Below are 26,812 nucleotides of genomic sequence, written 5' to 3'. Positions count from 1 at the left end.
GTTTTATTTCATTTTAAGTATTTGAAAAAAGTCTGTAGCAAAAGCTTAAGGAACCATAATCTTGATTTGAACGTTGCTAAAAAGAATATTGTCATTTATTACAATATCATTTTTATATGAATCTTCTAAAGGATTATGATATAAATCTGATTTAAGGAGTTTACAAGAATTATGGTAAAAATTGTATTCCTTCACTAAAAATTGCTATTAAAAATCATAAAGGTCATTGTCTCATTAGGTATTTATTTGAAACTTGAAGTTAGATCATTACCTCCACTTTTCATTTCACCAAATTCATCCAATTAATTTCTGATTAGCTCGCATTAACTGATTTTATGGTTTGCATAGCGTGCGCACTTCACATAGATTCATCGTAAAAGGAAGAGGAAAAATGGTTTTTTGATAGAACCAACTACCTTCTAATTACGAAAAACCTGGCGTTAATTAATTATTAAGATTAGATAGGATCCGCTCTTTACTAGGAAAAGAAAGCAGAGATCGCGGAAAAAGTAAAACGAGTTAACGTGAAATTTTTGTTGGAGAATGGATTTTTCTTGTTCTCGTGACAATGAGAGGAAATGCTGTAGATGTTATTAAACAACGCGATTTTCTGTAAGATTATTTCTTTTCTTGAAACGAGGGGCGTTGCTAGATCTATTAACACTTTTATTGTCGTGTAATTTGTGCTTTTGAATAATTTTTATTTTATTTGAAGGGTATTCGGAAAATTTCTAATTATGATTTTATGTTAAATATTATTAATTGAGAGAATTGTCAAATAAGCAGGAGACACTAAATATTTTTAGATGTGTTTAAAATGTTAAATAATTTAAAGACATCTTCAAATAATTTTAAGGAAGTTTAAAGACGACTTCAAATTATTTTAAATAATTTTTACAGACGTCAAATAATTTTTAAAGACATCAAATGATTTTAAATAATTTTTAAAGACATCCTCAAATAATTTAAAATAAGTTTTAAAGACATCTTCAAATAATTTAAAATAAGTGTTAAAGACATCTTCAAATAATTTTAAATAATTTTTAAAAACATCTTCAAATAATTTTAAATAATTTTAGACATTCTCAAATAATTTTAAATAATTTTTAAAGACACCTTCAAATAATTTAAAATAAGTTTTAAAGGCATCTTCAAATAATTTAAAATAAGTGTTAAAAACATCTTCAAATAATTTTAAATAATTTTTAAAAACATCCTCAAATAATTTTAAATAAATTTTAAAAACATCTTCAAATAATTTTAAGACATCTTTAAATTATTAAAGACATTAAGGGAAAGACATCTTTAGACATCTTCCTCATTTCCCTTAAAGACATCATTCAATTTTATTCTCTTCTGCACATAAAACCTAAAGACCCATTTCCTAAGAACTTTCCTCCAGCTCTCCCTTTATCCGCACTGTAGTATGCATACAAAATTTAAATTGCTAATACGCTTGTATCTCATGAAAATATGCTAAGTGACACTCGAAGAAGGGTTGAAGAATCAGCGTTATACCTAAGAGGCTGTTACTATAAAACCCTTGTCTCCCTCTATACAGGGTACACCTAAAGATTATACAGAAAAATGTATAGCTAGATGATACTTTGAATAAACCAATCCTCTTTCCCAAATTTAAATTTTCTAAAAAAAAAAAATATTAAGAATTAACCGATTCAGAATTAGCTCATTAAGAATACACTTGAAGAATATTACTTGAAGAAGAATAGACATTAAGAATAGGAAAGATGATTACATTGTTTATTAAAATTAAGAACGTATCAAAAATTCCTTGGAAGTTTCTTTGAGCTTAAAAAGTAATGTAATTACTATAAATACTTAAAAGTACTGTAAACAGGACATTACTTTCCCCTAATCCCCACATATCCCAATTCCCACATTCCCCAATTCCACATATGCCCATTCCACATATCACAATTCCATATATCTTAATTCGCACATATCCCAATTTCACATTCCCTAATTCCACATATCCCAATTCCCACATACGCCAATACCACATATCCCAATTTCCACATCCCCAAATTCCCACATTCCCCAATTTCACATATGCCCATTCCACATATCACAATTCCATATATCTTAATTCCCACATATCCCAATTTCACATTCCCTAATTCCACATATCCCAATTCCATATATCCCAGTTCCCATATATCCCAATTCCCACATATCCAAATTCCCACATATCCAAATTCCCACATATCCAAATTCCCATGTCCCCAAATTCCCACATTCTCTAATTCCACATATGCCAATTCCACATATCCCAATTCCCACATGTCCCAATTCCACATATCCTAATTTCCACATATCCCAATTCCCACATACGCCAATTCCACATATCCCAATTCCCACATCCCCAAATTCCCACATTCCCCAATTCCACATATGCAAATTCCACATTCCTCAATTCCCACATATGCCAATTCCCACATATCCCAATTCCACACATCCCGCTTCCACATATACCAATTCCATATAATATTGAAAATATTGAAAGTATAAAAATAAAGAAATAATTAATGTCCCTTAATAACGCATCCAGTTTCGAAACCAAAGTGAACGCAGGCTACGTGCGAGCAGGCACGAACGCTATTTTCTTCTTCATTTCTGGTGCACGCGTCCCAAGGTCTTATGTAAGCCAATGTGTCGGATACATCTACCGATATTTTCGGCATCGTAATAGGAATAAGCGAAAAAAGTAAACGGGAAAGTAGCCCGTACCGAATCTTCGTTGCCAGAACTGGTTTAGGTTATTGCTGCTGAGGCTTTCGGGTGTAGGTACCTTTACAGGTTGCTTTAATTGCGTGGCGCAATCACTCGACCACCATATTACTCGTGTTTCCTTACTACGTTCTCGTTCAAACTAGCCAATTACTTATTTAGAATTTGAAAGAAAAGCTACGAATTTCACACATAGTATTTTGCATTTCTTATTTACATTTTTTACTTATTTTTTTTTCAGTTATTTCACACTGTGCTCGCATATCCTCACGTTGTGTACTACATATGCATAGAAATAATAGTGGACTACTAATTGTGGACTAATAGTTAGCTAAAATGTTACATCTTTTGTCAGACAGGTGTTGATCTTAACACTAGATTTACGGAACCCGTCAAAATGACGGATAATAGGTCTATTTTAGATGACAGAATGTGTTAAGGAATTTTTGCAAAAATGTCAACTTTCATCAACTTTCAGCAAAAGAATCAATGCTTTAGGCAATCCACATATCATCTGCAATTTATTCATTTTTATACTTTAGGTAAATTTAAATAAAAGTGACCATCAAACGTCCGTAAATCTAGTGTTAAAAAGTGCTTGATATAAATATGTTTGACATGTTAGGTGACATACTTGTACATACAGGTAAGTACATATTTAAGACAAGTAGTCTTCACTTTTTTTCTTCTTCTTTACACTCTGAATTTAAACTACATAATTTACACTACATACATGAATTAAACATGTATGTCTACACTCTGAATCTAAAATACATAATTTATACTACAAGTATGACTTTGATTTATATTTTACTGTGCAGTCACTTGTACCACTATACAGTTATATTACTATGTATTGGTTTTGTTTATTTTTTGCAATGTACCTAATTATTTTTATTACCGTGCATCTCTTTTATTTATATTTTACTGTAATTTGTACTATTATGCACTTCCTTCATTTATTTTCTATTATGTATTTTTTTACTGTATGTATGTTATTATGCATTTTATTTAGTGCATCTGTTTTATTTATATTTTATTATAATTTGTACTATTATGTACTTCTTTCATTTATTTTCTATTATGTACTTTTTTACTGTATGTATGTTGCTATCTATTTTGTTTAGTGCCTTTGTTGAATTTATTTTTTACCACATATTTACCTTTTTTATTATGTATTTACTATTATGTATTTCATTTATTCTGTCGCTTTATTTTGAATTCAAAAATAAGTGTATGTATATTATTGCACATTTTATTTAGTGTATTTCTTGTATCCATTTTTTACCATATATTTACTTTTTTCATTATGTATTTCATTATGAATTTCATTACGTATTTCATTTATTTTGTTACTTTGTTTTATATTCAAAAAGAAATATGCAAAAAAGACAATGACAATTCTGAAGATCTTTTTATAACTCCACAAAATTACTATATGCTAAATAAAGTTGTAAGAAGTTTAATGTGTATACTTTGCGTGTATACTTCATTGAATGATCGCGCAACGAAAATTGTGCAGCACGATGTATGTTTAATGGCGCTGTAACCCTCAATCCTTAGAAATCGGCCAAACAACACCATCATATTATCGCCACCGTGGAAATATGTAATTACCATCGATTTTATCGACGACCCTAAGAAACTGTCGATAGAAACCTCGAAACCTGTGTCTGACTCAACCACAAAGCGATTGTGAAATCAACAAGCAACGATTTCACCTACAGATCGTCAGAAGCTTCGCAGAAACGATTTAACGTTGACTCGAGCCGTGGAACAAGGACGAAAATTGAGATGAAAACAAGTAAGAATTTCGAGTTACAGAAATAGTTTCGTTCGGGGAGACAATAAACGTGTAAATACTTCGGAGATGCAAACAAGTGAAATGGATTCTGCTGTTCAAAGGTAGATGTTGAAGTGATCAAAATGAAAACCAAGAGTAAATGATTATATGATTATATTACAAGATTGTATGAATTTCAATCAAATTTTATAGATATACTGGTACAGTGATTTAAGAATGTAGAAATTTGAAAATATTGAAAATATAAAAATAAAGAAGTATTCAGAAATTTTGTAACGGAACGTAATTACTCTTCTCTAAAAGAGAACTTAAAAATTCTGAAAAGAAATATAGCTATCAACAAATTCCTACATTTCCAAATCCCTAAATTCCTAGATTCCTACATTCCCCGATTCCCATAATCCCTAATTTCCACTGTCTCCAATTCCACATATGCCAATTTCCACATTTCCTAATTTCCACATTCCCCAATTCCCACATTCCCCAATTCCCACATTCCCCAATTCCCATATTCCCCTATTCCCATATTCCCCAATATCCCACATTCCCCAATTCCACATATCCCAATTCCCATATTCCCCAATTCCCACATTCCCCAATTCCACATATCTCAATTTCACATATGCCAATTCCCACATATCCCAATTCCCACATTCCCCAATTTCATATATGCCTATTCCACATATCCCAATTCCATATATCTCAATTCCCACATATACCAATTTCACATTCCCCAATTCCACATATCCCAATTCCCATATATCCCAATTCCATATATTCCAGTTCCTACATATCCCAGTTCCCACATATCCCAATTTCCACATATCCCAATTTCCACATATCCCAATTCCCACATATCCCAATTCCCACATATACCAATTCCACAAATCCCACTTCCACAAATCCCACTTCCACACATCCCACTTCCACATATCCCAATTCCATATAATATTGAAAATATTGAAAGTATAAAAATAAAGAAATATTCAGAAATTTTGCAGTCAAACCTAATTACTCATCTCTAAAGAACTAAAAAATCCTTAAAATAAAATATAGCCATCACCAAGCTAGTAAAGTCCTTCTCAAAAATTATTTAAAGATGGCACAGTTGGAAAAATTTACACTCCAGTATTTACGTCTGACCAACAAATTTATGTATATTTTTAACCCAGCACAAAATGTATTATCGCCAAACGAAAAAGAAAGATTCCGAGGTAAAAGAAGAAATATTTAAATCACGATAATGGAACGCTTTTAAACGGTCGAAAAATGTGTATGTAATTTTGAGAATAGAATAATGGTTATTCGTGCGCGAACAAGAATTGCATGTATCGAATGGTAATACTTTATGGTCTTTAGCCAATGTGTCGACACTTCGTTTATTTCCGCGACGCCTACGATCCATCACAGTATGGAGGTATCTTTAAAGCCACGTGCAAAACTAATGTATGAATTATTCAAACAAGCTACCATCGTGAAACGAAAGAAAATTAACTCGACTGGACAGGGTAAAAATTATGATAAAATATCTTCTCGTACAATGCAAAAATTCTATAAATTCGTGTTTAACGAGAAAAAATACGTATTTTGCGTTGTTATCGAATGAATAATTTTTAATAAATCATAACGGTATAATAATTGCATAAATTATGCAAGCAGTAAAGTATGCAATCTGTGATTTGTGAACGTATACAACGCAAAGGTATTTTAAACTGTTTAAGAAAATCGTTTTAAAATAGCGTTTGTGAAATGTGAAAGTATAAATAGCGTTAATGGTATTCCATTTTGAATTTTATAATTAGATGAAAATAATTATACGTATTCTCCATGATACTTTTTCTTACAATAATAATTTCAGAAATTGAAATATGTCCTACTTTAGCAATCATAAATTTGAATATTTGATGCAGGAAGAAACATGATGTTTCATTAAAAATTTCACTAAAGATATTTTAATATTTCATTTACTGTAATGAACAGCTAATATATCCTAAATAATATTCAATATAAAAATTAATTAAAGAAGCTCTTTGTAAAACTTGTAACATAAAAATTCATTATAGTCACATATTTATTTATTTCATTTAATACAATGATTTTCAAGTTTGAATCAACAAAAATCAACAGCTAAAATATTTCAAATGATATTGTCTATAAAAATTAATTAAAGAAGCTCCTTGTAAAACTTGTGACAGAAAAATTCATTATAATCACATATTTTTTTATTTCATTAAATCAATGATTTTCAAGTTTAAATCAACAGAAATCAACAGCTAAAATATTTCAAATGACACTGTCTAAAAAAATGAATTAAAACTTCCACATATTCAAAAACATTGAACTATACATAAGAAAAAAGCATACCAAGGAACATCTCTATTTTATAAAATTTAATTTGAAAAATTCTAAGATTATCCTAAGGAATGCATTTTACAGATAATTAAAATGGCGTCGATTAGCGTTTTACATTCACCGAACATGTTCGATAAGTTTTTAGGAAAGCGTTCCTCCAAGAGGAATAATTCAGCATCAGAAACGGACGCGATAAAAGAAAAATATTCCTCGCATAATTGCAGCGAGCAAAAACAGAAATATAATTTGTAAGTTGTACGGCGAGCACGTTATAACTCGTTTGCGCGCGATAGATTACGTGAAAAAGTGAAATTCCAGGCATTATTAATCATGCTAAAAGCAAAAACGAAACACGACTGCGAGGTCCAAGGTTCTCGCAATAATCGGAACCCGTTGCACCATAATTACATTCACCGGTTGTAGACTGCCCTTCGATTTTCGTGACGCCTGAATTTACCTTTGCAGCCACGTGTGAGTCTGATGCATGGTCGAGCATATAGCGGCCGTTGCCAGGAACTTTAGTACCTGACTTGCATACATTATCGTTCACATGCATGTTTCTAAGCGGACTCTGTTTCTCGAATCTGGACTTCAACAGTTGTTGATAGTGAAAGTGGAAGAAATCTTGAAATTCGGAATATTTGGGTGATGGGTCACTGAATCACTGCATATATTACTTGGACCAAAGACTCTTTAATATGGAACGGAAGATTGGAGATAGGTGGAATACAATGTGGACAGTATTGAGATGGATGTTGATCTAAAGTGATTTTTGTAAGAAGCAAGCAAGTGATGTGTGGAGATAGGACCAATTTCAATTTGGGTGGTGATATTATTGGAAATTTTGAATTTTGAGATTTGAGGATTTACAGAGTTGGCGATTTGGCGATTTGGGTACTGAAGGAGTTGGTAATTTGAAGGGATTGAGATTTTGGTAATTTGTGGATTTGAAGATTTGGAGGTTTGAAGATTTGGTGATTCGGGTAGTGGAGGAGTTGGTAATTTGAAGGGATTGAGATTTGGTAATTTGAGGATTTGAAGGTTTGAAGATTTAGTGATTTGGGTATTGAAGGAATTGGAAATTTTAAAGGATCAAAATTTGGTAATTTGAAGATTTAAAGATTTGATGACTTTAAGGTTTGAAGATTTCATGATTTGGGTATTGAAGGAGTTGGAAACTTGAAGGGGGTTGAGATTTGGTAATTTGGGGATTTGAAGGTTTGAGGATTTAGTGATTTGGGTATTGAAGGAATTGGAAATTTTAAAGGATCAAAATTTGGTAATTTGAAGATTTAAAGATTTGATGACTTTAAGGTTTGAAGATTTCATGATTTGGGTATTGAAGGAGTTGGAAACTTGAAGGGATTGAGATTTGGTAATTTGGGGATTTGAAGGTTTGAAGATTTGCTGATTTGGGTATTGAAGGAGTTGGAAACTTGAAGGGATTAAGATTTGGTAATTTGGGGATTTGAAGGTTTGAGGATTTGCTGATTTGGGTATTGAAGGAGTTGGCAATTTAAGGGAATCAATATTTGGTAATTTGAAGATTTAAAGATTTGATGATTTGGGTATTGAAGCAGTTGAAAACTTGATTTGGTAATTTGAGCATATCAAGGTTTGAAGATTTGGTGATTTGGGTATTGAAGGAGTTGACCTGAAGGAGTAGACTTGACAATTTAGGTATTTAAGCATTTGGAAATTTAAGTTAATCAAAATTCAGGAACAAGAGCAGCTGAAAATGTTATAATTCAGGTATTTGAACATTTAATAATTTAAAAATATAAAAATTAGACTGACTCCAAAATTCAACTACTTTCCAACTATTAAATCTGCATGTCTCTCAAAATAAAAATTCAAACCCCAAATTTTTAAGTGAAACCCTAAAAAACAATTTAACACTGAAAGTACAAGATCCTTTTATATTTAGCCCACCAAGTACTTTACCATAAAAGTATTTGAAGCCAGAAAGGATAGCAGGCTTCTGGATAATAAACTATCAACAGCATCATAAAGTTCAAGCATCAGGACATTAATTTTGGAACACTCTGTATATCAGAACGGTGACTCATCGAGCACGTGCGCTGGTAGCCGTGAGATTTGTTCTTTCACTTCCTCTTATTCTCTGTCGTTTTCATCTGTCGGTGATAAGGTCGGATTAGCACGAGCTAAGCTCAGGTAATTCCTGGAAGAGAAACTCGCTACGAATTCAATAATTGCTCACAGACGAACTCGCGTCTCGAACAATTAACAACTTCTTACTGCAATTTGTGCTGTAACTTTTTTGAAATTTCTGGAAGTTTACGAAACAGGTAATATTTTGTTCTGACTAAGAACGTTTACTTTGGAATTTATCTTTGCAATGGAAATTTTAATGAAGGCTAATGAGACGTTGAATTGGCCTCTTTTTAACAGCCATTTAGTTTATGAAAATTAGTATATGGAATATATATTCAAATTTAGTATGTGAAATATATATTAAAATTTAGTATGAGATTTATGAAATATGTGAAATTAGAAACGATTCAAGGTTGATGTCTGTTGACAAACAAACTCGGTATTGATTTTTGAGACCTCTGACGGAAACTTGATACGCTGGTCCTTGTTTACCTTATTTTGTTTTGGTCAGGAGAGTGAAGGTCAGTAGTGTTGCCAAAAATGTGAAAAATGTGATTTTGTTTTTTTAGTAGTTTCCAGCCAAGAAGCAATATTTTGTCATAATTTTTTTCAGAGATATTCTTCAGACTACACTTAACAGTCTTATAGAGCCAGATTTTGTAATTTTTGTCTTAAATGCTTTTTAAAAAACGTTTAAAGCAAAATTGCAAAATTTAACTCTATACAACTCTTAAGTATAGTCTACAAAAATATCTAAAAAAGTATAACAAAATATTGCTTATCGGCTTGAAACTTCTAAAACAACAAAAATGCATCTTGCATATTTTTTTAAGAAAACATCCTCGTCTGCCTTAACCAAAACACCTAAAATAAACAAGGACTTAACTTGTCAATTTGCCAACAGAGATCTCAAAAATCCCCCAAAAATCTTAGTCACCAAACTGACTGACTATAGTCACCAAACTTGACCCTTAATTACGAATGACACAGGAGTAAACATTAAACCACAAATGAAAGTAGTAAATATTTATAAAGTCCGAACAAAAGCTGTAAATCTACAGAGACATGTTCGAAATGTAAAAATATATCTCGTCGAAATTACTGGCATAAAAATCGAAGTGACATTAATGTTTCTTATTTGGTGGATCCTCACGATTTTTTATGACTGGTATAAATTGAAATGCATCACATCGAGTGACAGCACACGACTCGAACATGTCCCATTTACTAACAAGGTTCGGCGTTATGTAGGTCGTCCGATCAGCCTCTTATATCGATGCAGTTTATTAATTCACACTATATTGCATTCTAGTATAAGTATATTAAATTCGAAACTGTGTTGCATTTGTTAGGTGTTATATATTACTATATAGGTGTTAGGTATTATATATGTGTTATGCGTTACATTATTTTTGTAGAGATAAGTCTCGTATTGTTTGGGAAGCTTTTATGATTCTTTATTGTTAGTAGAGTGGATTTAATTTGTTAGCAAATGGAGAAATTGTATGGTCCTTCTGTAAATTTTTATGGTAACTTGAATATGTTACTAATAAAGTTACAAATACTTCAAAATTGTTCAGATTCCATTAGGTTAGAAATCAGTCAGAAAGAAAGCTACCTATGAACAGCAATGCTTCATTCTTGAATCAATTACATAGTTACTGCATTTGTGACTTTATGGATCATTAACAAACGTTCTTATAAACACTTCAAAACTGTCCAAAATCATTTCTTCTAAAAATGTAGCCCTGAACAAATTTTATTACTTATTTCTTGACTTGCTATCATCTCTATTTGAGCTGCACCATCAAGCCAAAATTAAAAAAATAAAACAACTCCATAATCTCCAAAAATCGTTTAAAAAACAACTTGAGTCCATTAAAGTAAAGAGTCCATTATCGATATCCAAAAACTTCGTAAATTTTGTACTAACAAAAAATTCCCCAATTGCACCTATGAAACTTCGTAAATTCGCCAATTATCAGTTTAATCCGTCTCGCTGTAATGCATTTTCCGCGTCGTTTGTTTCAAACAAATTCCAGTACGCTCCAATGGGATCGAACATGTAATACAACGTTACAGATCGTTTGCAAAACGTTCAGTCGGAAATAAACCTCGATCCTCCGCATTAACAAGGCTACGCGACCATCAAGCGTGATATTTGTACGCGGAAACCAGCAGGACTTCTTGCATTCTTGATTCAACGTGTTATTTCAGTAAATCACTATGATATCGATACGCGTGTTCACCGGCCGAAGAAAAATGATTTCCATATAAACCTTGACCAACTAGTAATTCGTTAGACAACGGCTAGTTAGCTGAACCATTTTTCATTCTTTACTGTGCTGTTGTTCTGCAATTTCTGTGGATTATACTCCTCTTTATTCTTCCATAAAAGATCACTGTACGGTGATGTGTGTGAAATAAACTTGAAAGATTCAATTTAAATACATGTGGTTTATGCAAATAAATATAATTTATACATGCAAATTATAGTAATTAACAAAAATTTCTTTCATATTAATTATGAAGTAAAATTTTATAAATTAAAAATTACTATACAAGAAGTAAAATTAAAATTGACATCAATAATAAAAAGTTCAAATAAAATTAAACAAAATGATTGAAATTAAAAATTACAGAAAAATTTTGCAAAGTTCAATATGAAATAAATCTGAAAGAACATTCTACAAAATTAAATGTGGAAAATCATGATACAAAAGATATATGTGAAATAAGTTCAAAAATGAAATTCAATATGAATATTACATTACTACATACAATAAATTGTATTATAATATATTCTAGAAAAATAAATTGGAAATTTAGATCTTTTAATGAAATACATTATTAATTATACATGTTGCATGCTATAATATAGTTCTTTGCTGCATATAAATATTTGATTTATATTAAAAAATTCAAGTCGTGAAAGATTAAGATTACTAAAAATTATTCACTTAATTTTAATAATTTTAATAATTTACAACTCCATAAATTAATACATAAATTTTAATAATTTTAATAATTAACTCCTCCATAATTTAATACATAAATTTTATTAAATCCAATAATATACTCCTCCAGAATTTAATACTTGAACTATAAAAATGTCAACAATTTCCTTCTCCATAATTCAATAACTTAACTTCGATAATTCCCTCCTTACCGCCATTTACTTTTTCTCTCCCTCATTAATCACAAATGTCACTTCCCGATATTTCCGCAGTGTCAAATCACGAGTTTTCTTATTTCATAACCGATCATCTGATACAACTTAATAATAACCGCTTTTTCACGAAGCGGAAGAAAAACAATATTACCCGAAGCGATAAAGCCAGAGGCGTACAATTGCTTACATCTGAGCGTTCGTTCTCCTCGAACCTGTTCAATTATGTATTACAACTCCTCCAATTTGCTTATGTCTATCGTGTAACCTGGAAATCGTCAATCGATCTACCAAGAGCCTTGATCTTGTCTAGCAAAAACTAGTTTCGCAAGAACAGCAAAGGAGTTACGCCTTCGCGCTTCCGTACTCTTGATGCTGATTAGGTGTTAAGCAGACTCCACGTGTTCACTCACCTAATCAACTTGTAAAAGAAGCCTAAAGACACGTGCATAATGTGCTGACAGTCGACAAAAAATTAAACGATCATCGATTTTGATCTACCGCATTCCAACATTGTGCAACTATTACAGCACTATTATAGCAATAGTATTATAGCACTGCTGTGAACTGTAGTGACGCAAAAGTACTTTGACACAAATTAACGCTAGATCTGGGACAACAGTAGCAGATAGACACAATATATAATTTCTACAGCACGTCAGACAGAGTGAATTATTGTTAAAAGGGACAAAGAATGATATGTAGGGTGTCTCATAACTAGTGCAGTGAAATGAGGGGCAGCTGACATGATTCTGAATAAGATTTCCCTTTGCAGAAATAGGGTTTGGAGCTTCGTTCTTAAATTATTAAGGAAAAACATAGCCCAATCAGAGCGCACGTAATCCTTGCACTGAGATTGGTGAATTAGCACTTGTGGAATTACTACGTATGGAATTATCATGCGTCGAATTACCACGCGTGGAACTACTACGTATCGAATTACCACACATCAAATTATCACGCGTTGAATGACTACGCATCAAATTATCACGCATCGAATTACCATGCACCGAATTACTACGCATACAATTACCACGCGTGGAATTACTACGCCTAGAATTACCACGCGTGGAATTACTACTCGTAGAATTACCATGCACCGAATTACTACGCGTAGAATCACAACGCATAGAATTACTACGCGTAGAATTACCACGCGTGGAATTACTACGCGTGGAATTACTACGCACAGAATTACCACGCGTGGAATTACTACGCATAGAATTACCACGCGTGGAATTACTACGCATAGAATTACCACGCGTGGAATTATTACGCGTAGAATTACCACGCGTTGAATTACCATGCGTGGAGTTACCACGCGTGGAATTACTATGCGTAGAATTTCCACGCGTAGAATTACCACTCGCTGAATTACCATGCGTGGAATTACCATACATTGAATTACCACACATGGAATTACTATGCGTAGAATTACCACGCGTGGAATTACTACGCGTAGAATTAGTACGCATGCGCAGACGCAAAATCGACAGCTTCAAGCCTAGTGGCTGAGCGCGTGTAACCCTCGCGCTCTGATTGGTCCGTGTTTTTCCTTAATAATTCAAAAACGAAGCTTCAAACCCCATTTTTGCAAAGGGAAATCTTATTCAGAATCACGTCGGCTACTCCCCACTTCAGGGACCTACAATTGGACCAATTGCAGCCATAGCTTTTACTAAACACCTGAGTCAGCCTCATAACTTGTGCATTGACATCATTACACTTAAGTTGAAAATAATATACAATGCACTCCAAGTGATACCAGAAAAATAAGTACCAATTTTTGCACCAACAATTTTCTCTACATACTCGGGCGCAAAGAAGTGGTACTTAACAGTATTAGAAGTAAGAATTTAGCAATAGATGCATCATTAACTGATCCACTAACCGTAAAGGATCGTTATACAAGTATTTTACGAGGAGAAACGGAATGCAACAACTGGAAGCACGAATTACGATGACCCGCTAAGATGAATTGCTAATTCATGGTACTTTGACAAACAGAAATAGACTTTTAACCAGATGAAAATGTCCGCGGACTAAATATGTCAGAGCGATGTCTGCGCCCTAAATTCAGACGCCAAATAAAGCAGTGCGGCAATAAATTTAACGCTGGATACACGGAACTCGTCAAACTAAGTGTTCCCTATTTCAATTTTTAGAAACTATCAGAATGCTTTTGTTATTTATGTAACCAGTTAATTTATAGATCACTTTCTGGTTGACAAATTTTGACAAGTTTTTGCACTATGAAGTTTGTTGCATTCTATTCAATTTTGAATATTTGCTAGGTTATAACTTGTTAAGGTCATAATGTGTAGCTTGTAATATTTCAACATTTTATTTAGTTTTACAACTTAAAGAATATTGAATAATTATACACGTATAACTGAAGTATAAGATTAATCCTTCCCACAAAACTTCTTCAGTGTCAAAACCAGTGTAGCCATTTTTTCTTTCCATCAAAACCCCATAATACGTAGGACAAGTTCTATTTGATTGATTCTTGATCGAGATATGTAATTTCTGTTACAGAACACTTCATATTGCAGGGAGGTTGTTACAATTTCCTATAATTCCGCGATAGAGAAATGTGGTTTCCTAGAAAATCATCCAAAGTGATGGGAAAAGTGTTACGGTAAATGAAACCTGGTATTATGACGACAGCTATACAATTCCCTTAACATTGAGTCGGCTTTCATGAACAGCTTCTCAGCTGTTCAATTTAAGAAATCACACGCATTTTCCACGAGTATCCATTAAAAGGAAATTGCACTATTAATCAACGAGAGAATAAAAGAAGGTGAACATTTTACATGTAAACATGAAAAGTATTTTACATGTAAGACACATGTGATAAAATTATCTTTTGATGTTTAAAATTTGGTACTTAATAGGTTAAACCGAAGTAGTTACCAGGTGTTATTTTTACCATAGTCAACAATATTATTAACATAATTTAAAATAACAATGAAATAACTTTAATGTTAACAATTTTAATATTAATGGTAATATTAATGTCAATGTTTAAGATATAAGGTCGATGAAAGTAATCATCGGAATTTTAGAAAATGAAGGGCGACAGCAGACCGCACCAGGGATTTCTTACATTACCTCTTTCTGGATCAATTTCTCGTCAAAGAATTGTGGTACAAATTTTTCCCCTGGAAAGTATGTCAAACACGGATAGCTTTTCGTGTTGCTTTTGCATGTCTCATAAAATGAGAAAGTACAAAACCGCGAGATGTCTACGACAGCGATCCATCAATTTCCTATACTCACAAAATTTACTTGCCTCGCTTTCTACACCTTCAGTAACAGTTTCACATAACTTTTAAACACAAAAGTTATTATAATTGTCACCTGTAAATGTCTAATAACTGAATTTCACTTAACTTTTGAACATAAAACTGAACATTGTTATAACTGTAAAGATGAATTGCTGAATTCTAACTGAATGTCTAGCAATTGTCCACTAGCTAATAAGAAGATTTACCATGATTAAATGAAAGTGTTGCAATTATGCGATATTAATGTAAGATTCAACTTGAAAGTAAATGTTTAATAAGAATGATATAAATCCTTTATTAGCTTTTTCATTAACCTTTAGAGAGTACTGAGTCTATTTCTGAAGCGTAAACGATGAAATGGGGTCACTACGGTCCCCCACAGAAGTTCATTAAAATAGTTTGTAGTGTGCATTTTTCTGGTACTTAATAAGCATAGTTATAATTATGAAGAATTAACAAGGTGAATAAATATTGTTCATTTAATATCATTATAATTTGTTATTTATAAAAGAATATATTTTAATTCGTCTAAAGTAATCCATCCCCAAATAAGTACGAAATCCCTAAATTCTCACGTTCCCAAATTTCCAATTTTTCGAATTTTCACATCTCCAAATTCTCACGTTCCCAAATTCCCAATTTTTCGAATTTCCACATCCCCAAATTCTCACGTTCCCAAATTCCCAATTTTTTGAATTTCCACATCCCCAAATTCCTAATTTTTCGAATTTCCACATCCCCAAATTCTCACGTTCCCAAATTCCCAATTTTTCAAATTTCCACATCCCCAAATTCTCACGTTCCCAAATTCCCAATTTTTCGAATTTCCACATCCCCAAATTCTCACGTTCCCAAATTCCCAATTTTTTGAATTTACACATCCCCAAATTCTCACGTTCCCAAATTCCCAATTTTTCAAATTTCCACATCCCCAAATTCTCAAATACCCAAATTTCCACATCCCCAAATTCTCAATTTCCCAAATTTCCACATCCCCAAATCCCCAAATCCCCAAATTTCCAAATTCTGAAATCCCCAAATCCCCAAATTCTAAAACATCCAAATCCCCAACTCCTCAAATCTCCAACTACCAAAATTCCAAACTCTCCAACTTACCAAAACTAAGTTTTCAAATCAAGCGTTATTCTACAAAACCCAAAATAAATGAACAGATAATATCAAACTATCAACCACAACAAATTATCCAAAATTCTAAAATCATTAATCAAACTAATCAGAAATTGTCACCGAAGCAAGGTGAAAACTCAGATAAATCGAAAGTTTCTAGCGACGAGACGGTAATTACTATATCGTGATAAAAGTGAACGAATACAGGGTAGCGATTAGACGAAAGAAGGTTAGCAGATTTTCTCTGGAGAGAAGCAACGAGAAAAGTAAAAGGTTAGATCGCATGAGTGCGTATCTGGAGACAGAATATAGGTCTGTACGCAAACTCGGCAAGGACGAGAGAAGATGATGAATAGCTGAGGCATGTAACCTATCTTGAGCTGACAAGATCAAACGAGCAGAATCATATTAGACTTGGATGTGAAAGTATGGGGTAAAGAAATAATAGATAGATCCTTTTTTTAAAGTTGCAATAAAATTGCTTGAAATTCTCTTCACTATTTCTCTTTATTATTTGGTTCGTTAAGACAGTTCACTTCACATGTTTGTTCAGTTTATATACTTCTGTAAAATCGCGTAACATATAGGCCTGGAAAACAGTGACACAGAAAAGACACATATGATACTCACATGTGGTACAACTCATACACGTATGTAAACATACATGCTATCATTCATTGACAAATTTTAACAATTGTATATGTAGTACTTCATTTGTACCACAAACAGTAACTTTGTGCCACGTGCCAGTTTCGAAGTAATTGTGATGCTGTTAGCTTAATATTAAAGTTGAACATCTAGCTTAGTAACTAGCTTAGTAGTTGCTAATTTGATATTAAAGTCGTGCAAGCTAGCCTAATAATTAGCTTATTAGTTGCTAACTTCATATTGAAACTAAGCAAACTAACTTAATAACTAGCTTATTACCTGCTAGTTTAATAACTAGCTTAGTAGTTGCTAGCTTAAAATTAAAATTAAGCAAGTTGACTTAGTAACCAACTTATCAGCTGCTAGCTTAATATTGAAACTAAGCAAACTAACTTAATAACTAGCTTACTACCTGCTAGTTTAATAACTAGCTTAGTAATTGCTAGCTTAAAATTAAAATTAAGCAAGTTGACTTAGTAACCAACTTATCAGCTGCTAGCTTAATATTGAAACTAAGCAAACTAACTTAATAACCAGCTTATTACCTGCTAGTTTAATAACTAGCTTAGTAGTTGCTAGCTTAAAATTAAAATTAAGCAAGTTGACTTAGTAACCAACTTATCAGCTGCTAGATTAATATTGAAACTAAGCAAACTAACATAGTAACTAGCTTACTACCTGCTAGTTTAATAACTAGCTTAGCAGTTGCTAGCGTAAAATTAAAATTAAGCAAGTTGACTTAGTAACCAACTTATCAGCTGCTAGCTTAATATTGAAACTAAGCAAACTAACTTAATAACTAGCTTACTACCTGTTAGTTTAATAACTAGCTTAGTAGTTGCTAGCTTAAAATTAAAATTAAGCAAGTTGACTTAGTAACCAACTTATCAGCTGCTAGCTTAATATTAAAAAGTAAGTATGTTAGCTTAGTGCCTAACTTGGTAGCTGCTAGTTTAATACTAAACTTAAACAACTAATTCTATAACTACTTTACGAGATATTAGCTTAATATTAAAATTAAGCAAGCTAGCTTAATAGCCAGCTTATTAGTTGCCAGCTTAATATTAACTCTATGCACTCGAAGGTATTTTTACTGCAGCCAGACGTCCACCAGTGAACTCTTTAGCTAAGTTTGCTCAATTCTTCCTTTCTCTACTATAAATTGCTACTATCGTCTGTTCCATTATGTGCATACATCATATAATACTATAATTTCAGTTAAAAAATATTTATTTCAAATTGTTATATTAAACTGTATGATGAATGTGAATCTCCTTTCCAGTACACAGTTTCCAGTGAAAATTCACAAAATTTAGTTGCTACCTTAATATTAAAATTAGGGTACAGAATTACTGTGTGTGGTACAAATTAGTATAAGTACCAAGCATTAGTTTGGTTTGAGTAGCATATGAGAAGTAAACATGTATTAAACTTGGTAACATTTTGTTCAGTTGGTCCGACGATACGTAGGTACCATATGAGTTTCACCAGTGAAATGCAAACCGTTCTTACGCGGCCGACCACTGAAAGTGTCGGTGAAACTTCCTAGCTTCCACTAATAAACACTCCACTGTATATTTACCATACGTTACTGGGCGGTTTCGTCCACCACTGAACTATATATGGGTACATATGTGCCCATTGGCGTAAGGAGATGCGGATCATGGGTTTAGCCCTTTGATGTGTAGGATATGGAAATTGTATTCAGTAAAATATGAATTATTTATTATATTCTATGTAATATGAAATTATATTTTATTTAGGATTGGAAGTATAGGGATGCTTATATTTCCTGGTTAAGCATTTTTAAATTTAAAAATTTTTAAAGTTTTAAGTTTTCAAATTTGACAGTGTCTCAATTTCTATACAAATTGAAATATATTTAAATTTGTGAAGGTTAAACATTTTTTAAGTTCTAAATTCTCAAATTTAAAAATATCCAAATTGTTATATTTCCAAACTTAAAAATTACAAAGTTCCTAAAGGTCCTAAATTTACAAATTTAAAACTCCCTAGGTTCCTACACTCCCAAATCTTAAAATCTTCAAATTTCAAAATCTCCAAATTTCAATATTTTCAAATTTAAAACTCCCTAAGTTTCTACACTCCCAAATTTTAAAATCTCTAAATTTCAATATTTTCAAATTTAAAACTCCCTAAGTTTCTACACTCCCAAATCTTAAAATCTTCAAATTTCAAAATCTCTAAATTTCAATATTTTCAAATTTAAACCTCCCTAAGTTTCTACCCTCCCAAATTTTTGAAGCTCCAAATTTCAACCTTTTCAAATTTAAACCTCCTTAAGTTCCAACACCCCCAAATTTGTAAATCTCAAATTTTCAAAAGTTTCAAATTTCAACCTCTCGAAATTTCTAGTTACGCCAATGCTACTGAAGGGTTCGTCCGGAAGGATTTCCTGTACATATTCCTCTTCTGTAGTGGAACTTTCAGTCTCGAATTCTCTTATTAGTGTTCTCAATCGAACGACTCAACAAAATAAAAAATTTTAATTCGCCGTAACTATTCGAGACGCTCTAGTTGTGCTAACCACTGCAATTATTAACCCGTGACTGGTTTGGTAGTCAATTTGTCACGTAGAAAATATACTGAGACATAGAACGTGTTGCAAATAGTACCTGGGAATTTATGAGTAATTAAGGAACATGTTATAGATTTTATTAATTAATTTATTTATAATTAGATTGTATTAATTACTTTGTTTATAATCAACTAGGTTATATTCATCATTTTGTTAGAAATTTACTAGGTTATATTAATTATTTTACAATATTAATAATTGGGTCTGTTAATTAATTATTTTAAGTATGTTAATTGTTAATGTTGAGATTATGTTAATTATTTTAACATAAAAATAAAGAACATCACATTAATCATTCTATTAATAACTATGTTATATTAATGACTTTATTTAAAAAACTAGATTAATTAATTTAAAAACTAGGCTAAAATTTTTTCAAAATAAAAACTGCTCTATTAATTCTAACTTCAATTGAAGACTATATTATCAATTAACTCAAAGAATTAATCACACATCCCCAAATATGTAAAATAAATTGTATTAAATTACCTATTAAATTTGAATACCAAAGTTTTCACCATCAATTTTCACTATCAAATTTTTTATTATACCCTGCATAAAAACAACAAACTACTTTTTGAGTAGTGAAAATAGTTTACTGTCTTACAATACAGAAGCTGTTTGTACCAGTGCAACAATGTCAATGGAAAAATGATTTGTTCAAATGAGGTAGTTTTTCTATGGCAGTGAAATAGTGAAATGGTACATAGCCTATGACCGTTCAGAGATCATAAGGAAGCAAACAGTGAAAGTTTCATGAAAATCGGTCCAGTGGTTTTTGAGACCATCAGGAACGAACAATCAAACTCACAAACTCTTTCTCTTTATATAATAGTGTAGACAAAAGGATGAATTGACGGGGTACATGATCATTTCCAAGCATTAATTATTAAATCAATCATAGAAAAGTTCAGATAATAACAATAGCTCAAACTTATCAAATAGTTTAATAAATTTTGTAATTTAATGTTTTAGCAAAATATTCCGTTTGATTTTATTATACAATGCAATAATATTTAAAAATGCAATATAATATTTACAAGAATACAATAAAACATGACAAAAATGACAGATTCAAAATGACAGAATTCTATTTAAAAATATTGCAGATGGATTATAAATAAATGAAACCTACATTTAAGTTTTAGAGAATTGTTATTATTAATAAAATTGACTTGAAAAGAAGACTGTTATTATGCGAAGAGCACATACAAATTAAAGCTGCGATCATTGCTTCATTGCTCCAGTTAAAATTAATATTTAGAGTTTCTCAACTGAATTTATTTCTTCATCAAGAGTTAACTTATTAGTTTGAAGTAAACCAACAACAGAGACTAACTAAACCTATCTAGTTTTATCAAAAATAGAAACTTTCGTATCATTTTCATTTGGTAATTACGATCAGATTAACGCGAATAGAAATAGAAACAGAAAAATAGAAACTTTCAATTTGCAAATATCATATTAATTTAGCAATTACGATCAGATTAACGACACGCGAACTCACTTTTGTTTTGAGAAACTGTAAATATGAGGTACAGATGTCAACCCATGAGTTGGCGCATGAAGTACAAGCTCCCTACCGTGAACACTTTCAGTTACATTTCGGTAAATAAGAATAATAATGACAACAACTGCTGAACGCAATTCTATCTCACTCTCGAGATGTTTGCCTGTCATTGTTTTTGGCCTAATTGGTGTGCGACCGCGAGAGCCAATATACCGCCGAAAATACGTGTGGGGCGTCCATTTTCCTATTCTGACCAATTGGAGTCGCAGCTAATTGGGGATGTAGCGATTTGGGAATATACCGATTTGGGGACGTAACGATTTGGAGATGTACCGATTTGGGGATGTAGGAATTTGGGGATATAGCGATTTGCGGCTGAAGCAATTTGGGTATGTAAGAATTTGGGAATATGGGGATTTGGGAATGGAGGGATTTTTCTATTCTGAGCCATTGGAGTCGCAGCTATTTGGGGACGTAGCGATTTGGGAATATACCGATTTGGGGACGTATCGATTTGGGAATATACCGATTTGGGCATGTAGGAATTTGGTGATGTAGAGATTTGGGGATGCAGGGATTTGAGGATGTATAAATTTGGAAACGTTGGAATTTGGGGATGTAGAAATTTGGAAATGTAGGAATTTGCAAATATAAGAATTTGGGAATGTAGGAATTTGGGGGTATAGGAATTCGGAAATACAGAAATTTGGTAATATAGGAATTTGGGGATATAGGGATTTGGGGACGTAACAATTTGGGGATGTACCGATTTGGGGATATAGCAATTTGCGGCTGAAGCAATTTCGGTATGTAAGAATTTAGTAATATGGGGATTTTGGAATGGAGGGATTTTTCTATTCTGATCCATTGAAGTCGCAGCTATAGACACATAGATCAGCCTCTCACGCGCCATCTCGTGGGTTGACATCAGTACATTTCTCATGCAAGCTTGAAACATTAGTTCTAAATCATTATAATCAATATAATATCTGCTATAATATACTGTAGCTCTTCTAAATACCTGAGTTAGCCTCTTCATGGGCCAACTTGTGGATTGACATCGGTATATTTCTCACACAAGCTTGAAACATTAGTTTCTAATCATTATAATCAATATAGTATCTGCTATAGTCTACCGCAGCTCTTCTAAACACCTGGGTTAGCCTTCTCTTAGACCAACATGTAACTTGACATCGGTATATTTCTCTCACAAGCTTGAAACATTAGTATCAAATCATTATAACCAATATAGTATCTTCTATAATAAACCATAGCGTTTCTAAACACCTCAGCCTCTCTCGCGCCAACTCATGGGTTGACATCGGTACAAGATAAATTTCTTATTACCACACAGGCTTAATAGAATTGGAAGGTGATTAATGTCTTCTAATTACCAGTAATTAATCATCGTACAAAGATTTGTCCGGCAGTATACGTATTTTTCTACCACAGTTGATTGTATACAAAGTGAATATAACGAAAGTACGAATTCAGAAAGGCAATTAAAGGCCGATACAAGTAGAACGTGATTGAAACCTTTCGGGGTTCGCACATTCAATCGGTAATAACCATGATTCATTGTTAATCTTGGTTATTTATACCATTCAATAAAATACGTACGAGGAAAGCTATGGAGAATGGAAGTAATGTATATGAGTCACCTATAGTAATTATGAAAAGATACCCGAAGGGAAATGTACGAGAAGACTGAATAGAAGGTGTTTGTAATTTCCATTCTTAATAGTGACGCTCATCGAAATACAACTAATTAGAACATTAATTAGAATCATGATAAATGATCGACTTAATTCCAGCAATCGCTACTTTTACAATTATTTTAATGTATTTATGTATTCATTTTAAACTTTGCATTTTTAGGGAAAGTCAAGTTCATGCAATTTTAAGACAATGAGTTGTGGTCTATTTTATTTTGATCATTTTTAAGTACTTTCATATTTCTAGAAGTCATTGAAGTACTTTCATATTTCTGGTCGTTGAAGTATTTTCATATTTCTGGTCGTTGAAATATTTTCATATTTCAGGTCGTCGAAATACTTTCATATTTCTGCTTCTCGAAGTACTTCACATCTCGAGTTATTTCAAAAGATACTCAAACAATCTTAAAGCAATTAGCGACATTAAAATAACCCGATTGCAACAGTTTCTGATCATTTCGAAATACATGTGGCAACCTCGCATTCGCAATTAAAAAAAAAATTAATAAAGCATTTCCTTCGATTATTCAACTTCCCCTAGAATACAAATTTGATCTTATATAAAAATCAGCGCCGCGATCAAGTTCCGTGTGAACGTATATTTGCTTTCTAGGATCGAGGTAGACTACTCAATTAAGCGGGACATTGTCGTTAATCATCATCAGGCAAGGATATTGACAGATTACGTTTCCGAAGCGATAACCTGAATATGTCTATAAGCACGGATTATGTAAAAAGATCCATTAAAGAAAGAATTAAATTACCAGCGAGTAATAATCGTCTGTTGGATAATGAGGGATAAACAAAGTTCCATAATAGCGTAATACGCTTTCTAATACCACGGTTCGGACATATACAGACACCTACCATAACACGTTTTCTTACCGAAAGTGGAACATGTTCGTCTAACGCTTTAAGCTCTAACCATGTCCATAAACAAGTTTATTACAGCGTTTACAGTTCTTTTTTTTCTGTGGGAACAGCTTAGTCATAGATTCCCAGAAAAGAATATTCCTGTGAAATTTTTTCTGTGATCAAAACTCTCAAAATCCTTGGACTTATTTTTTAAAGTCTACTTTGTTTTGTTATAATTCAGTGGAGATATAACAAACAGTAGGGATATCACAAGAGGCGACACTCAATAAGGAAACTACTTTATAGAGAGAGACAGAGACAACTAATTTAAATGCCCAAGTCAAATGAACGTGAGGGTACGATGCAACGCGCATGCGCATAGTGCGCAAGTATGGCGGCTGCCAGATGGTTTAAAACTACACATTGTCCAATAATTTATTTGTAATATTTTGTCATTTTTCTGTAACATATTCGTCTGTATTTTCTTGAGATAGTTTATCATTCCTTTACAAGTCACTTGCAATGATTATTTCCGTAATATATATGGTTAAAATATATTTTAGTATAAAAACTAAAATGAGTGCTCTAAAAAGTTGATCTTGAACAACTTAATTTTCCACAAAATCTAAACAGAATCTCCAAAACCTTGAAACTCTACATTTCTTTCTACAATCAAATTTTTATAGTAGAATTTATAGCAGAAATAAAGTTGTGATTGTTTATTAACACAAACAAATTTTTGCTAACGTTGTCTAAACCCTAAAACGATAAGAATATTCAGTGCGTGATACAGAAATAAAAAGAGCGCGAACAGAATCGGCCTTCCAGGTTCCATGAAATCGGATCGATCAAATCGATCGAGCGAAAGTAAACTTGCGAAAGAAAATCCGCATAGCTGAAGCAACGTCGAACCAATGGGAAGACAACCGTGGAATTAACATAAATTAGAAAATCTGTTGTTCGCGTAATATATGCGGGATGAGTTCCTTCTACTCGCAAAGTTTCAGAAAAAGACAATGCGCTATTAAGAGCACGTCTTCATAACGAGTTGGGTATTACTAATTGCAACCATTCCTGTTCTCCAACGAGCAGATATAAAACTATTTTAAAGAGAGATTGAACATACGCTTTCGTGTGAAAGTGCAAGGAAACTGCTGCAGTGAAAACTGATGTGCAATAATAAAGATATGTAGGTGTTTCGACGACTTTTTCCCTTTTTGATATCAAAATATCTTAATTTATTAGGATTAATAGTGTACCGAGTATAAACAAGTAATACTGAATTGATTCTGAGTTAGTACTCAATCGATGTTGAATTGTCTTTGATACTAATATGAAGGGTGTCTCACAACTGGTGTAGGTCTCTGAAATGGTAGCTGACGTGATTTTAAATAAGATTTCCTTTTGCAAAAATGGGGTTTGAAACTTCGTTTTTGAATTATTCAGGAAAACCACGGACCAATCAGAGCGCGAGGATTACACACGCTCAGCCACTAGGCTTGAAGCTGTCGCTCTCACGTCTGCGCATGCGTAGTAATTCTACGCGTAGTAATTCCACGCGTGGTAATTCTACGCGTAGTAATTCCACGCGTGGTAATTCTACGCGTAGTAATTCCACGCGTGGTAATTCTACGCGTAGTAATTCCACGCGTGGTAATTCTATGCGTAGTAATTCCACGCGTGGTAATTCTACGCGTAGTAATTCCACGCGTGGTAATTCCACGCGTGGTAATTCTACGCGTAGTAATTCCACGCGTGGTAACTTCACGCGTGATAATTCTACGCGTATTAATTCCACGCGTGGTAATTCAATGCATGGTAATTCAGTGCTTGGTAAATCCACGCATGGTAATTCAACGCGTGGTAATTCTACGCCTGGTAATTCGATACGTAGTAAGTCCACGCGTGGTAATTCGGCACGTAGTAATTCCACGCGTGGAAATTCGACGCGTGATAATTTAATACGTGGTAATTCAACGCGTGATAATTCGACGCGTGGTAATTTAACACGTAGTAATTCAACGCTTGGTAACTCGAGGCGTGGTAATAGTACTAATAACATAGTACATAATTAATACTCAATTTTATTTAATACTGTGTTAATACAGCACCGAATATAATACAATACTAATATAATTAATACACTATTAAATACATGATGAACATTGAACTACATTTGACACCAAATCGATTAAAATATTTGTTCCTGTAAGTAATACTGTATTGATTAAGACAATTAATATTAACAATTAGTACAATTAATACTGAATTATTTAATATATTTGTAAGTATAATAAAAACTGTACTGACTAACAGTAATATTAATAATAACATTTACGTGTATGGTTTCTATTAATTACTCCACATGCAACTGATAAAATAAATTACATAATTAATACTCTCTGTATGATTTCAATGCAAATGCACAAAAGTATGCACGCAACATGCGAGATACAGATAAAAGAAATATAACACCTTCGCGCAATACAAACTTGTTTGACTATTTGTGATAACCTCGTGCGGAAACGAAGCTAGATCTATTTCCGTTCGCTACTGAACAGTGGCTTCCGCTTGCAGTTCCTGATTGTACTATTCATACGTGCATACCATTCACTGCGTATTAATTGCACATATGCATACCAGATGAACTCAGTTCTAGTAGTACATGCGTAGATACATAAGCTATCGAGGAAAATATTTGAATACTTAATTTCTTGAATTCTCAAAGATTGAAGTTGTCAAATTGTCATAATGTCAAGTTTTCAAATTGCCAAATAGTCAAATTTATAAATTCTTAACAACTCAAATCTCTAAATCACTAAATGCTTGAACATCCTAAATACCCAGATTCTCACATTCTCAAATCTTGCTTGGCT

The 26,812-nt window shown here is 32.6% G+C and overlaps 1 protein-coding gene and 1 long non-coding RNA gene across 5 annotated transcripts in view; one reads left to right on the top strand and one right to left on the bottom strand.

Moving 5' to 3' along the window:
* The window catches only part of jvl (javelin-like), a 130,850-nt gene that overhangs the window by 81,737 nt on the left and 22,301 nt on the right, over window positions 1–26,812 (bottom strand). The gene's annotated exons all lie outside the window — the stretch shown is intronic.
* LOC143264856 (uncharacterized) lies at window positions 9,034–15,969 on the top strand. Its single transcript, XR_013038825.1, has 2 exons — window positions 9,034–9,213; window positions 14,727–15,969. It is a non-coding gene; the product is annotated as an uncharacterized LOC143264856 (long non-coding RNA).

This window comes from Megachile rotundata, chromosome 7 (assembly GCF_050947335.1).
Source record: "Megachile rotundata isolate GNS110a chromosome 7, iyMegRotu1, whole genome shotgun sequence".
In the NCBI taxonomy this organism is placed as follows: domain Eukaryota; kingdom Metazoa; phylum Arthropoda; class Insecta; order Hymenoptera; family Megachilidae; genus Megachile; species Megachile rotundata.
The sequence above is the reverse complement of the archived record's forward strand: the minus strand, read 5'-3'. Positions and strand labels throughout refer to the sequence as shown.